At 32.5% G+C, this 15,028-nt stretch overlaps 1 protein-coding gene and 1 long non-coding RNA gene across 3 annotated transcripts in view; one reads left to right on the forward strand and one right to left on the reverse strand.

Annotated features, from left to right (window-relative positions):
- The window catches only part of LOC145942219 (uncharacterized), a 150,927-nt gene that overhangs the window by 78,475 nt on the left and 57,424 nt on the right, over positions 1-15,028 (forward strand). The gene's annotated exons all lie outside the window — the stretch shown is intronic.
- Positions 1-15,028, reverse strand: part of LOC145942252 (uncharacterized) — a 96,002-nt gene that overhangs the window by 16,270 nt on the left and 64,704 nt on the right. The window contains exon 6 of the long non-coding RNA XR_014426341.1: positions 9,332-9,398. This is a non-coding gene — a long non-coding RNA (uncharacterized LOC145942252). The remainder of the gene's footprint in view (positions 1-9,331; positions 9,399-15,028) is intronic.

Raw genomic sequence — 15,028 nt, forward strand, 5'->3', positions numbered from 1 at the left:
AATTTTTTAAATAGCTCATTATTTGCAAATTAATTATTTACGAGCTTCATAAAACAAACAAACAAAGCAAAAATTAGCTTTATAATCCGATATTTTTTTTCATAGTTTTTTATTTCTGCTCAAAAGGGATTTTCTGGGCGTCACTCTTTACATTAAAATGATATGTATCGCGATAAGAACAATCGCTAATGAACCGTACCGTAGACGCGATTTAAATCTCTTAATACTCGGCAGAAGCGCGTAAAGATAGCATCGCGGATGTTATTGCGCTTAGAGATAACTCGATAAACAGGTTTGCGGACTGCGATACGAATCGTTAAGGAGCCATTGAAATGTATATATGACATTGTTATCCGTCACGCTAGGTGTATTACTAAGCGGCCGTTCGCCCACACCTTTGGAATTTCATTTTTAACTTAATGGAGACGCGCGTTCGCGGGAAAATGTACGTGTTTCGCAGAACAGAGTGGTTCAATGAATTGTTAATTACGCTCTGCTGTGTCGTGCAACACTTTTGAAGCTTAAAACTCTAAAAAGATTGCTCTCTGATTATTTCATTGTTGAAAAATTATTTTTGTATTTTTTAAATAAATTTTTAAACACATTCACACACAGACACACAAGTAAAAAGAAAGATTATTTTTATTATTATTCTATATAATAATATAATAATATATAAACTTGATTCTAATTATTAATATATGTAAAAACACGCACCCAAAATTATTCTTAATTGTTAACTCCTATGAACTTGGCACACCATACTTAAAAATCTAAAAGTTTTTTTAGAGTTCTGGCAGTCTTTTGAATAGTTCTAGAGTTCTACGTAAGTATTTTAAATAGTTCCGATGATTAAATACAAAACAATCGAATTTGAAAATAAATAAGGTATTTTTTCACCAAGTTCACGCAGCGCACCATATCATGAAAATAAATTATTTCTTCGAAGTTCTAGTTAGTTTTACACTAGTTCTACAGTTCTGTGTCAATTATAACAATACTTCTAGCAATTAAACGCAAAAAATCAATTTTTAAAAACCCAGTGCCCAAATTGTAATTCGTATAAGAAAAGTAACAGTTCCGATCGGATCGTATTTATATATGCAACATTTCAACCTGATTTTGTAAGAAATTTTAATTATATTTTTCAGTAAAATTATTATTTTTCAAATAAAAATCATTTTTAACATTTAAAAATCAACTTTTATTTTTAAAAAATTTTTTTACGAGTCTTTGCCGATCTGACAAGAGTTCTGCGTTCCTCGAGTTCTTTACAGAAAATCTTTATAACCGGAAATAACCTTTTGTGTGTATGTTGTGGGGGGGAAGAGGGGGAGGGAATACCGATTATTCGTATTAAAATCCCATCAATAGAATGCGTTAATTGTTTAACGTCAACTTTTTTACTCATTCAAATTTTTATTTTTAATTAAATGGAATGAAAAATAAAAAGAGTAAATGTAACAATGTATTAATTCAAAACGAGTTCCTTTGTGATTTTATTCTGGCAGCTTTACTTAAAAGTATCTTACTCTAAGCAATTAATTAATTAATTGAAAAAAGCAATCATCGATTGTCCGCGCAAAATTATTATTCCGCGATAAGGATTCTAATTCGCGTTTAACATTCATTTCTGGTATGATAATTACTGATTATAATATTGATACGTGGTTCATTAAAATTCAATTAAAAATTTTATATAATTAATATACGAATTCTAACGCAAATATATTGCGATATTCTTTCTAATATTACATCGTTAAATAACATGATAAGTGAAATAATATTTGAAATATTATTTCTCAATTTTCTAATGCGTGTATAAAAGGAGTTGGAACAAGCAGGTGGCCATACAAAAAGTAGTCGAAATCGCAGTTCGCGAAAGCCGAGCTCGCCGAGCTTATCGGATAGACACACGTGTGCATTTCGAGGCAAGGAGCACAAAAACGTGTACGAAAACAGGAAAATAAGTAAACGCTTCTTGCCCAAAACACGTATAAAACGCAACCAAATATACTACGTAAATATTATATTAAATATTTATATAAAAATTAATATATTTTTATATATGTATATCGAGCTTATAACTTTTCCCGTAAAATAATTATTTTTCAAATTAACGCCATTTTTAATATTTAAAAATAAATTAACGTAAAAAAAAATTGTTTTTAATAAAAGTTGATTTTCAAATGGATTTATTTGAAAAATGGTTATTTTTCTGAACGAAAATAATTAAAATTTCGTACAAAATCAGGTTAAAATGTTGCATAAATACGATCTGATCGGAACTGTTATTTTTCTTATATACGAATTACAATTTGGGCATTGGATTTTCAAAAATTGATTTTTTGCGTTTAATTGCTAGAACTATTGGTATAATTGTCATAGAACTGTAGAACTATTATAAAATTAACTAGAACTTTGAAGAAATAATTTATTTTCATGATATGATCCGCTGCGTGAACTTGGCGCACCATATTTTCGAATTCAATTTTTTTGTATTTAATCATCGGACCTATATACTTACGTAAAACTCTAGAACTATTCGAAAGAATGCCAGAACTCTAAAAAAAACTATTAGATTTTTAGGTATGGTGTGCCAAGTTCACAGGAGTTAATTGTTGCAATAATTAGTTGCTTCGAGTGTAATTGCTAAATATATTTTAATTAAAATAATTATATATATATAATGTTTTATATATAATATATAATATATAAATTAGTAATTTCTTTGTCGTTTATCTAAACTTTTTTATATATTTGTATTTTCATTCTCTCTTTACACCTATATTGCTTATTCTAAATGATGACTTCGAAAATAATAATAGATTAAATTCCCTGTATAAAACAATTCTTATATGTATTTAATTACAGAAAATGATGGTAAATATAATAATATGATTTTCATTCAGCACTGGTGAATTAGTGATAATGGTGGAAATGGCATATTCTCTTTTATTGAATCAGGCTAAAATTGCATTATTATTGATTAAAAATTTCGAAGCCAGCAAGAAATTTCCTTTTCGCGATGGAATTTTCTGCTTTTGGTTATCTACGCGATCTAACAAAATTTTAGAACTTGCTATTAGCTGAGCTTGCTTCGATCCAAGTTTCAGCAATAATTATTTTGCATTGTATGCATAATAAGCTGTAGCAGCAGCAGCAGCAGCAGCAGCAGCAGTCTCGCCATCGCGCAATTTGAACTAGTAACGCACACGTGGCACACGTTTGTGCTTGTGCCCGCACAACGGACGTGGTTACACTCGAGAGCATGATTCATGTGCCAATTATCGTACACACATTTAAACGGGTTTCGATACAAGGTATTCGCACGCACGGATTACAGCAGTGCATCTCTTTTCGATTATGTTTCGCGTAATTGTACCCTTCTCTAATAATAATAATAATTCTATTATAATTATCTTAATTATATCTATACAATTATTTTTTATAAATTTAATTAAAGTTTATTTAAAAAAATTAAATATGACAGATGACGATATATTTGATTTGGTACATGGACGGACAAATATAGAGATTTATTTTTTCAAGCCCGATCTAAAAAATTGCTCATTATATGTGAATGTTTTTGAAAAAGAAAATGAAGATCAACATATTCATCTAACGTCGATTTGATTCACGCCTGTGACAGTAAAACATATATACAATGACGGAATATTCGCTTGAAACGAATAATACAGCTGTGCTAAACGCGATTGTACGCGACAGAATATTGGAATCTCCGCCGTCGATACGGCATCTATTTTAAAACAGACTACGGAAAAGTCACCGTGGGGAAAATATTACGTCGAGATTTTTCTGGCGATCTCGCGCATCGCTATACGCGGATTTTATAGATAATGCACGAGCGCGTAAAGTGAAAAGTTTGCTTTCTCGCGTGTATTCATTTATTATTTACAATATTGTTTCTCAAGAGTATTTTCAACCATTAGCATTACGCATTTCTAGTCTTATCAAAATTACTAATGGACAACATCATCTATATAAATTTTATATTATTGTATCTTTTAAATAGATAAAAATTTGCAAAAGTAAATCTTTTTATACTGTCCTAGAATATAATTAATTGAAATTATTCAAATTATGAAAAAAGAGATTTTATTTTATATTATATTTTATATTAAATTTATTTGGTAATAAAAGTTTTTAAATAATTTTGAATTAAATTTGAGCTTTACTGTAATATCTGGATTAAATTAAAAATAATATCTCTTTTCTATTTCTATTTTTTTTTAAATATACCTACAGCCTTTGAAAATATGCATCCCATTTAAAAAATATTAAAAAGGTTTCTTAACCACACTGCGCTTCACAAAAGATTAATTTGCACAACGTGCAAATGCGTTGTAGAAGAAAAACGTGCTCACAACGCGAAAAATTTATTTATTAGACACGCGGATGTACATTAAAGAAGAATAACTTACTCGGTATCTATTCGAAAGAAATACACATGATAGCATAGCTATCGCAAGAACGGGGAGGGAAAGAGATAAAAACTGCACAGTTCCAAAGAATTTATATTCTCCGTAATATTGATTCACTCCATAAGAACACCCGCGGAATTTAAAAAGAATCTGCGGGGTATTTTGCCGCAGCTGCTATGACGGAATTTAAATACCAAGAATCCAAGGGGTGCCATAAAGAAATGGTGGTTTGAGATGATCAGCTGGGAAATCTTATAAGAATAAGGATTAAAAAAAGCAATTTAATTCTCCATAAGCGAAGTTTACAAGTACGCAACTGCAAAACCAATTGCAAGTAATCTGAAATCTCAAATATGTTCCGATAGCTCCATCATTCGAAAATTAACTTTTAATTAATTGATTATACAAACATGAAGTTTTATATAAGAACTCTATACATACCCTATATGAATACGGTGTATGAAGAAAATGTGCAGGAAATGTGCAGAAAATGCGCAGAATAAAAGTTATAAATATATTACTTTAAAAAAGTTACGTAAGATCATTATTTTCTAAAGTGTGACGACTATAACATGTGATAAAAAATATAATACGAATGACTCCGCGTGACTAATTACATTATACAAATAGACCACCATTAACAAGGGATTATTTAAAAAAAAAAAAATTTTTTTAAAGCTTACAAATTTGAGAAAAAAATCATTTTTTCAAAATTTTATTAATGTGGTTAAATAGAGACGTTCTTAAACTGAAACTTTTGTATAAAATACTTTTGATATCTCGAATGCTTTTCGAGATATATCGAAAAAAGCAAAGAGTCGCTTTACATACGAGGAATGGTCTCACCCTTTAGAATAGTTTTTGGGCAGCAACTGAAGATTTCTAAATTTATCTATTTGCCCCCCCCCCCCCCCTCCCACATATATGTAAAGTTTCACAAAAATCCGAATTTTCGAGTTTTGCGCGAGGTTTCCTTGTAAGAGTTAAATGACAGCAAAATTCGGGATTTATTCGCGACGTAGCCGCACGCTTCGTCACGCGTGACACGATAAATCGCGGTCGTCGCACGCGCGCGGCTATCATTCTCAAATATCGGACGGATGACGCCGGGAAATAAATCTAAGCGGATCCCAATTCTCCCCCGCAGCAGTCTCCGGCGATATTTCAAAGAATTTTGCGAAATTCCACGAATCGTCGCATTCCGGATTATTTCGCCCGTCTGGGAAGGAGAGATGGCCGACTGATTGAAGTAATCGCGGAATTTGAATGATCTCGGAGAGCTCAAGAAGCGCCTGTGCTTCGATAAATTACGATGGCACATATCCGATGGCGCGATTGACAGCCGTAGATTTATCTCCGGCGATAACTTTCGCGATACCCATCATATGGAGCGAAAAAGCTAACCCACCCACCGGATACTTCATAGGGTTTCGAGTTGAAAATAAATACTGTCATTATGTTCCTAATAAAATTTTTAGTTCTTTAGGTTTTTTTCTGCAAGGTACAAAGAAATCTGTGAAATTAAAAGATGCTTAGAATACCTTTCGTAAACGTCTAAATAATGAAAAGATATTTCTTTTGTTTATACATCGCGTGCGATAAGCGATAGCGAAGTATGTTGTCTGTATTATCAAAACCGAAAACTGTCTTATATTATCTCTGACGTCGCAATTATCTCTGAAGGTTAATTTTTCCATTTATATTGATTTATCGCGATTTACTCAGTTTAATGCCTTTTACACTTTTGTTTTTAACATTCTCGCAATCTCTACACTTTGGACTATCAACAGAATCATTAATTTCAATACGAGTAATCGAACAGAGTACATAAAATTACCTATTATATTATCTAAATACGCTCAGAATTAGCAGCCATTATTTTTAGCGTCTGATCGAGTGAAATATTTCACTGATTGGTAGAGAGGGGGAAGAAAGGAGCGTGTACGCAATTAAACTCGTTCAATTAAAAAGCCACGCGACCGCTAATCACCTCTTCGTTAATGCGTGCGTTTGCCATATATAAAAGCCGCTTAGAGAAATGCAGAATCGACTCGCACCTTTACCCCGTTCACACGGAAAATTTAATCGAGCATTAGGAGTCGAGTTCACGGCGCCCCGTAGGATGTGAAATGCCTGTATTGTTTTACACGAAATCGCCTCGTTGAATGAAACATAGCGCGGATTTTCCCCGCTCCATTTATTCAGATTAGCGGCAATATTGCGTTCTCATTCTTCCTCGAAATTCGCACGTGCAGCAGGTTATTTGTTGTCATAAAGTATTAAATATAATTAAGATGTATATATACTATGTATGCGAGTAAATTTCTCGGAATCTTATTATGTTTCAGAAAAATGTATTACATCTTTTCTCTCTCTATTTTTTCTTTCTTTTTTTATATTATTTGTTCCCGTATAATCGTACGTGTTTTCTCGACGAAATCGAAATTGAACCGTTTATTCCGAAGTAAATGGCTTCGTATTGCTTTTATTGCTTCTCTGCAGAGAAATCTATCGCTATCTGGAAATACATCCTGAGTAGTTAATCGCTCGTAATCCACTTTGGCGTGATCTATGCCGCTTGCTCGTCGGTACTGCTACTGTATTTAGAATGCTGCTGTGCCGACTATCGCTATGCCACACTTGACTCGCTACAGTTTTGTCGCTATCGATTCGCACAGTCTCGCTAATTTTGCTCGATAATTATTCACAAGTGTCGTATTTAATATCTAACAATATACAATAAAGGATTATATATATATACCAGGTGTCCCATTTTAAAGGACCCACTCAAATATCTCATTGTCAGAAACACTGCGTTAAATCGAAAAATGTTTCCTACAAAAGTTGTAGGGTTTCGAGGGGGACATAACATAGTAATATTCATTTGACCTTGGGCGGCATCTCCAAGGTCAAGTGAAGGTGAGAATTTGAAGGTGAGAAGGTGAATTTTGAAGAAAATAAAAAAATGCTTCAGATAAAAGCTGTTTAAATTAATTAGTAGAAAAAGATGTTATAATAAAAAATATGGGTTTCCATTGAAAAAATTTATTCTCACCTTCACTTGACCTTGGAGACGCCGCCCAAGGTCATATGAATATTACTATGTTATGTCCCCCTCGAAACCCTACAACTTTTGTAGGAAACATTTTTTGATTTAACGCAGTGTTTCTGAGATATTTGAGTGGGTCCTTTAAAATGGGACACCCGGTATATATATATATATATATATTTTTAATTCTCTTTCTTTGTCTCCTTACACAGTTGTCTCTTAACTATTACTTTACTTGATAATTGCATGTGTCAAAACAATAGCTCTCAATTAAATACGTGAAATTAATACGTGTTGATGGAATGCGACATAGTTAGCTACGGCCTTAATTCTTGCACAAAAGACCCACTCGTAGAAAATTAAATGTCGCCGTTTGAAATATTAGAACTGTCGATTCGCGCGACTTGAAAACCACTGGGCTTTTGCGATCGTACACTCTCGTGCCGCGTAAAATTACGGAGGAAGCCGCATGATCTTAACTTACGCACGTTCTTAAGCTTGTAATTAAAAGCCACGATGTCTGGCTTTAATTTGGCGCGCCTTCATTTACGGTTTGTCATGACGAGTAAACCTGAATATAAGTTTGCGTACTTACGGTTTGGCATCTCGAAAACTAATCTCGCTTAATAATTTCGTGATTCATGAAAACTTCATTTCGCGTCTAACGTTCCCATCTATCATGCTAAATATTATATGTATAATGACACATCTCATTAAAAAAAAAAAATATTTTTTCAAACTTTTTAAATATATACATACATCTTCACAATTTCTATTTGTTTTCTCTTTCGGTAAGTGTTTTACGTTTTTCGACCTAAAGTACATGTATGTGTACCTTTCGGCTTTCCATTTCCTCCTCGTTTGTATACTCAAGATACACAAATGTGCATTACTCTACGTATTTAACTCTGCGTATGGAAGGAGAAAATTTATTAAAATTAAAATTTGAATTGTTTGCTTTTCGGTTGCATTTATACAAGCATGTTTTTTTATTAAATATTTGAAAGGTTTTTGAAAGCTATGACTTTTAAGAGAGATTAAAAGTAAGATCTTCAAGAGAACTCGTTATATATCCTTGCTTTTATAATTGCACGTGGATTGTGATCGATTCGAAGCATCTTTCATCTTCGATGACACATGGAGCGTCTTTTAACTGATTAATTATGTTTCCGTGGCTTTTGTTCAGCAGGGAAAATGATTTATCGCTCGCTATTAAATGATGAGCGAGGTCATGCTAAATATTGAAGTTTCATCGGTCGCGTATTTTAAATGAAACAACATTGCAAGTGACAGTTAAACGCCGGTCACAGATCGATATCTGCATCACGGCCTCCACGCTCGCGTCGTAAAATGAATCCAGGAATGAAGTGCTGTTATTGCAGTCGCTGCGCGCACAAGTTGAATATTACATAATTAAGATTTCGAGACGCGCGTGTTGAAACTGATTAAAGCTCTCATTCATGCCTCACACATATACTCGTAACGCAATTTAATTATTTAATTATAAAAAATCATCATATACATGCACGTTGTATGCATAGCAAGTTATATTGTTCTGCTATTGCAAATTAATGATATTTTGCAATTATTTTTGAGTATAATATGAGAAATAAAAAATATTAAAAATATAAATAATTGAGGAGTCGAAAAATTTTTCGTAACACGATCTTAGAACATAGGTAGTATATCAAAAGAAGGGGATTTGTCTATATTTTCAGGGAATGAGCCTGACTGGGATGATTTGATTTTGACAAATTCAAAGTCAGTGTCAAATCAAACAAACCGTCTCAACGATGATATCAGCACATGCATATTACGGATGATAGTCAATTATTACCTTTCTCTCTCGCACAGCTCTTGTATTCAGCTCTCGATACTCAATTCCCCTTCCAGTGAATATTGCTCTGAAAAGAAAAAAAAAATCTCTTTTTGAGTATACCCCATTATTGCGCACTTTTTCTCGCAATTTAAGGCTCCTGGGTGCTCACCGCGGCCATATTGGATTGTGACGTCAGAGGCGAGAAAGCACACGCTGAAAATTCTTAGATGCCATTTTTTAATGAAAAGATATTTCGATCAAACAGCACTTCAGATGGCTTTAGCACACTCTTAAAAACCCCCGAAAACTATCCTTTTCCCTTTATAATCAATCAACATCTGTAAAATGATCGAGATATCAGACTTTGACATGCGGAATGACTGCGCATGTGCAAAGACCAGACGGACTGGGCTTCATAATATTACATTTTACAGCAATTATAAAGGGGAAAGGATAGTTTTCAGGGTTTTTTAAGAGTGTGCTAAAGCCATCTGAAGTGCTGTCATCGAAATATTTTTTTATTTCGAAATGGCATCTAAGAAATTTTAGTGTGTATTTTCTCGCCTCTGACGTCACGATTTCGACATGGGTCAGAAAGGAGCCAGGAGCCATAAGAAATAAAGAAACACATTCCGCGGATTTCATATTTTGTCAATTTGCAACGACAGCTTGAAAGCGCGCAATCCTTCTTCGGCGACACCGAAGTCAAGTGCATCGCACATCGTCAAGACATAACATTCAAGTGCAACGCGGACTGCGGTTAAGAAGGGAAGGGGAGGAAGGCAGCCGCAAGCATGGTGACCAAAGAAGGTCGGGGCGAGGGAGCATCTGTTTTGTATGTGCAGCGTGAATTTGAACACGTGTTTCATTTAAATATTTGTACCTGAAACTCCTACGTCGTCAATTGATACAACCGGACGTGTTACATATGTGTATGTGTACATATAAGATTGTCTCCGGTAGCAATCACACCTAAACCGACACGGCTCGAAGAATTTTATCTGAACACGCGGTCGGAGAATGACGAAAAGTGTATGAAAGTGCCTTCGTGGAAAACAGGTCACCGGTTACAAAGGTACCGATCCGAATTTTGCGCGTGACGTTTATCATTTTAAAAGGAAGCTATGAGAATCCGAAATAAAAATGTAATACTCGCTTTTCATGATCTCGAAGCATAAAGTATATAGAATTATATGCGCTACGTTCGCAAGTAATTTTTCCTATTATGCTACATGAATTTTATTTTAATAGGATGGATGTTATACTACAGCACGAGATCTGTTTATGAAATAAAATATTCCATAATATTCATGAGAGAGATAATTTCAACTTTTCTAACTATTAATGGAGAGAAAGATTATAGTTGCTATCCGAGTATTCCGTAACACAAAAAAATCATCTTAAATAAATTTCGCGAAACAATATTTTCATTTATATATTCTTTTTCCAGCTATTGTCTTAATTAGAATTTTATTCGAATAAATGTTGATTTATTTGTGTTTGATAGTATTCATTTTTTAATGCTATTATATTAAATAGTATTACATTTATTTAATATTTAATAAAAAAAAGTATAAAAAATATCATTTTATCTTTAAAAATGTATAAGTAACGTATTACATTTTTTTATTTACGCAACACATTTTTTACGTTACATAAATAGGTAACTATTATATACGATATATATTGTGAGTGAAAAAAAGAGTTGGCCGAATATTTTCTAGGTAAACAAAATGTTGTTTTTATATACTATCACGGAAATTAATTTTACTAACTATTAATGGGAGAGAAAGAATTACAGTTGCTTTTTTAAATATTCTGTAACACAAAAAAAAACTTAAATGAATTTCGCGAAACAATATTTTTATTCATATATTCTTTTTCCAGCTAGTGTTTTAAATACAATTTTATTTGAATAAATGCTGGTTTATTTGTGTGTTAATAGTATTTATTTTACAATATTGTTATATTAAATAATATTTCATTTATTTAATATCAAATAAAAAATAATAAAAAATTAAATTTAAAAAAGTATAAAAAAATATTATTTTACCTTAAAAATGTATAAATAACGTATTACACTATTTTTTATTTACGCAACACATTTTTTACGTTACATAAATATGTACACAGAGAGAATTTTCTCTTAGAATTTATCCTGAAAATCATGGTAATCGTGGGACAATATGGTATGGACAAAATTTTAAAAATATATTTGATTAATTTTACCATACTTTTAGTAAATTTTACCGTACTTTAAATTTTACTATACTTTTAGTAAAATTAATTAAACATATTTTATATTTTATTGTGATGGGTAATATTATTTTTTATCGTGATAAATATTAATCAGAGAAATTCTCGTAAAATTCTTTCCATACTATATATTATCCCATGATTACCATTATTTTCGGAGTAAATTCTAAGAGAAAATTCTCTCTGTGTAACTATTATACGTATATGATATATATATTGTGAGTTGAAAGTAGTCAAATATTTTCTAGGTAAACAGAATGTTGTTTACCATCACGGAAATTAATTCCGCGATACGTCTGATATTATCACCGTGACTGGTACATAAGGGAGTGAATTGGAAGCACGCCAGCTGCCGGCGGGGTCCCGGATTCGTTCCGTCGAATAAAATGGGTATGAATGAGCGATGAATTTAAAGAGCGGACTCTGCGCGGAAATCGTCGACTCTCTGCGGCAGCGAAAAAAGATTTTTTTATGAGCGTCCCGTTGTTGTTGCCTCGTTTCGTTAGTCTCGAATGGGTGTCGTCCAACGTGACTAACGCCAGACCATTGTATCCGAATTTTTGATCCGTTGTGTAAAAGTTTACCCGTTTGCGTGCCGTCAAACGACGAAAATATTGAACCGAAAATGGTTACTTCGTATCGCGCGCACGCGAATAGAATAAATCAACAATAGAATAAATAAAATAATAATTGTGAAATAAATTCTGCTTTTTCTCCCGTTACGTAATAATCTTTCTTTTCCTTCTTTACGTAAGTTTTATCTGTGTGATAGAATAAAGAAAAAGAAAAACGCGCAAGATCATGAATAATTTCTGTGAAATCTCGTGCCATCTCGACCTTTTATGTTTTTTTGCGATTATTATTATTTTTTTTCTTTTTTTAATCGATTTATCGTCGACAATGACAATTAACTCGAAATAATAGACATCGGTTTTCTCTCCTTCTCTTCCTTCTCTCGTACCCATCGATTTCGCGCCGCCGTGATGCACATGCGTGTTTGTGCATATCTCATGAGTAGAGAAGAAGAGAAGAGAGTACCGCAAGTATGCGAGGAAGACGGAGCTATTGAAATACACAACCAGTATGCCAATGCACACGATTGAAAAGGCGAGTGGTAGACAGAAAGAAAAAGACGGAAAACGTTGGGGCGAGTGTATCCGGTCATTGCCACGTCTCTAGTGCTCGTTCATTTGATTTGTCTCCCCCATTCTATCTACTACATGCATTAGGAAGCATTTGCACAGCAAAATGCATAGGTACATGACATTTGCGCTTCTGAATTTTGTGCCAATTTTTTTTTATTTTGTAGATAACTACTTTGATTAAAAAATAATTATTTTCACATGTATATGTATATATGTATAATAATTTTATAACATCTCTAAAATTATTATTTATATAAAATAAATAAATATTTATTAGAAATATATGAAATTCTGAAATGTAACGAACAGAAAGATCCGCAATAACATTTATTTCCAGCCAGAGATGCAAATTAAATGCACGACTCTCTCTCTCTCTCTCTCTCTCTCTCTCTCTCTCTCTCTCTCTCTCTCTCTCTCTCTCTCTCTCTCTCTCTCTCTCTCTCTCTCTCTCTTTCTCTCTTTTATCGGGTCGATATATTATATTTCGGCTTCATTTTACTCTTAATTACCCATTATTACACGGCTGTTGTTCAAAATAATGTTTTTTAACTGATTATTATATGGGGAAGCTTTTGTTGTTTTATAATAATGTTATTTTACATCTTTTAGTAATACACATTTAATTTATTATTCACGATGCTCAAACTCAATAATTAATACTTGTCGCTTTGTGACGATGCATTGATGTAATTAATAAACGCAATGGACCGTAGACTTGTTTATCATGCAATATTATTTAGCTTTCGGTATGAGAAAATATCGTGTGCGCGAAATTTTCATCGTATAATAACGTTTTATGTTTTTAAGGAAAAAATTATATTATAAAATAATTTAAAATTTCAATGCAATTTAATTTTTAATAACGATATCTCTAGTTTGAAAATATAGATTGTCGCATTTATAAATATTTAAAAGAGAAATTTTGAAAATTACATTTTTATAATTAAATGTAGATATCCCAATCTAAGATATAGTAATTTACTAATAATTTGTTTTCAACTTAAATATGCCAGTAAAAATATATTATTTATTCTCTTTATACAAGTCATTTTCTATTAAAAACTGAATAATCATGAATTTTAAATTGTAATGAACATAATTTAATGTAGATTCGATGCTCCCGATACATATGTGGTCGGATTAAAAGAGTGATGCCCTTAAATGACCTTTAAAAATTCCCTCTTTGAGCAGAAAATGTTGAATTGAGTAAGGGGTACCATTGGAAAGGTTTTCAAAGGCAGATCATTATTTGCAAATTATTACGACGTCTAATTTTAGATATCAAAGTATATTCGAGATTTAAAGTGGATAAAAGTTCCAGTTAAGTTGTTTAATTTATAAATAGTAAACGAGATTTTTTTTTAAATAAAATGAAACATTGCAATCATTATTTGACTGCAATATATGTATATACAAATAATAATAATAATAATATTTTTGTAATATTATTATTTTTATTATAGATGATACGAGTATTTCCTTGACTCATCATTACGCAAATGATGTAAATTATTATGATGCAACAATCAACAGTAGCGATAATATAAATCCTGTCGGAAAACTTTATTTCATCAGTGAACAGAAGTGGCGTAAGAATACAGTAGTGCCAATTTCCTTATTGCCATCTACAATTGACTTCAATGGAGTTTAGTTATGAAATAATCAACTTTTATTATTTTATTGATCCAAAATGGCTCATAATAACATGATAAGAGTATATTTGTAATTAGTGAAAAGTCAGCTTTAATCTGATATTTTTTTGATATTTTTTTTGTTTCTGCTCAAAAGGGGGATTTTCTCAGTTTTTTTATTCGCGTCTTTTATTCTACGCCTTTTCCCGTTCGTTTGCAATTTTGCTGCTCTCTTTGCTATGATTCGTGATTTATTTAGTTAAAATGCCTCAAGCTTAACGAAACGACTTAACAACAGATAACAATCCGTATGGCGGTACGCGCAAATTTGCATTCCGCGCGAAGAAACGAATTCGTGAGATATTATTGAAGCACACGCTGCCGCGCGGAGCTTTGTGTGTATCGCTCTCTGATATTAAATTTCCATCGTAAACCAAAACGTTTGCATAGAATATCGACGGCGATATTCTATCCCGAGATATATTCTACATTTGCATACACATCATCGAATATATATTATTATATGTTACGTTTATCTCTCTCGCGCGCGCGCGCGTGTGCTCTCTCGCCGGCATCTGTCATTATCTCTGCGCGGTAAAAGCTTTCCGTTATATCCCGCATTGAGCTAAATAATCAACCGATACAAATTGATTTATCCATGATGACTGATAATGCCGAACGAA

The sequence above is a fragment of the Prenolepis imparis genome, unplaced genomic scaffold (genome assembly GCF_030444845.1).
Source record: "Prenolepis imparis isolate NDT839.2.m4 unplaced genomic scaffold, iyPreImpa1.0 SCAF_1, whole genome shotgun sequence".
NCBI classification, from domain to species: Eukaryota; Metazoa; Arthropoda; class Insecta; order Hymenoptera; family Formicidae; genus Prenolepis; species Prenolepis imparis.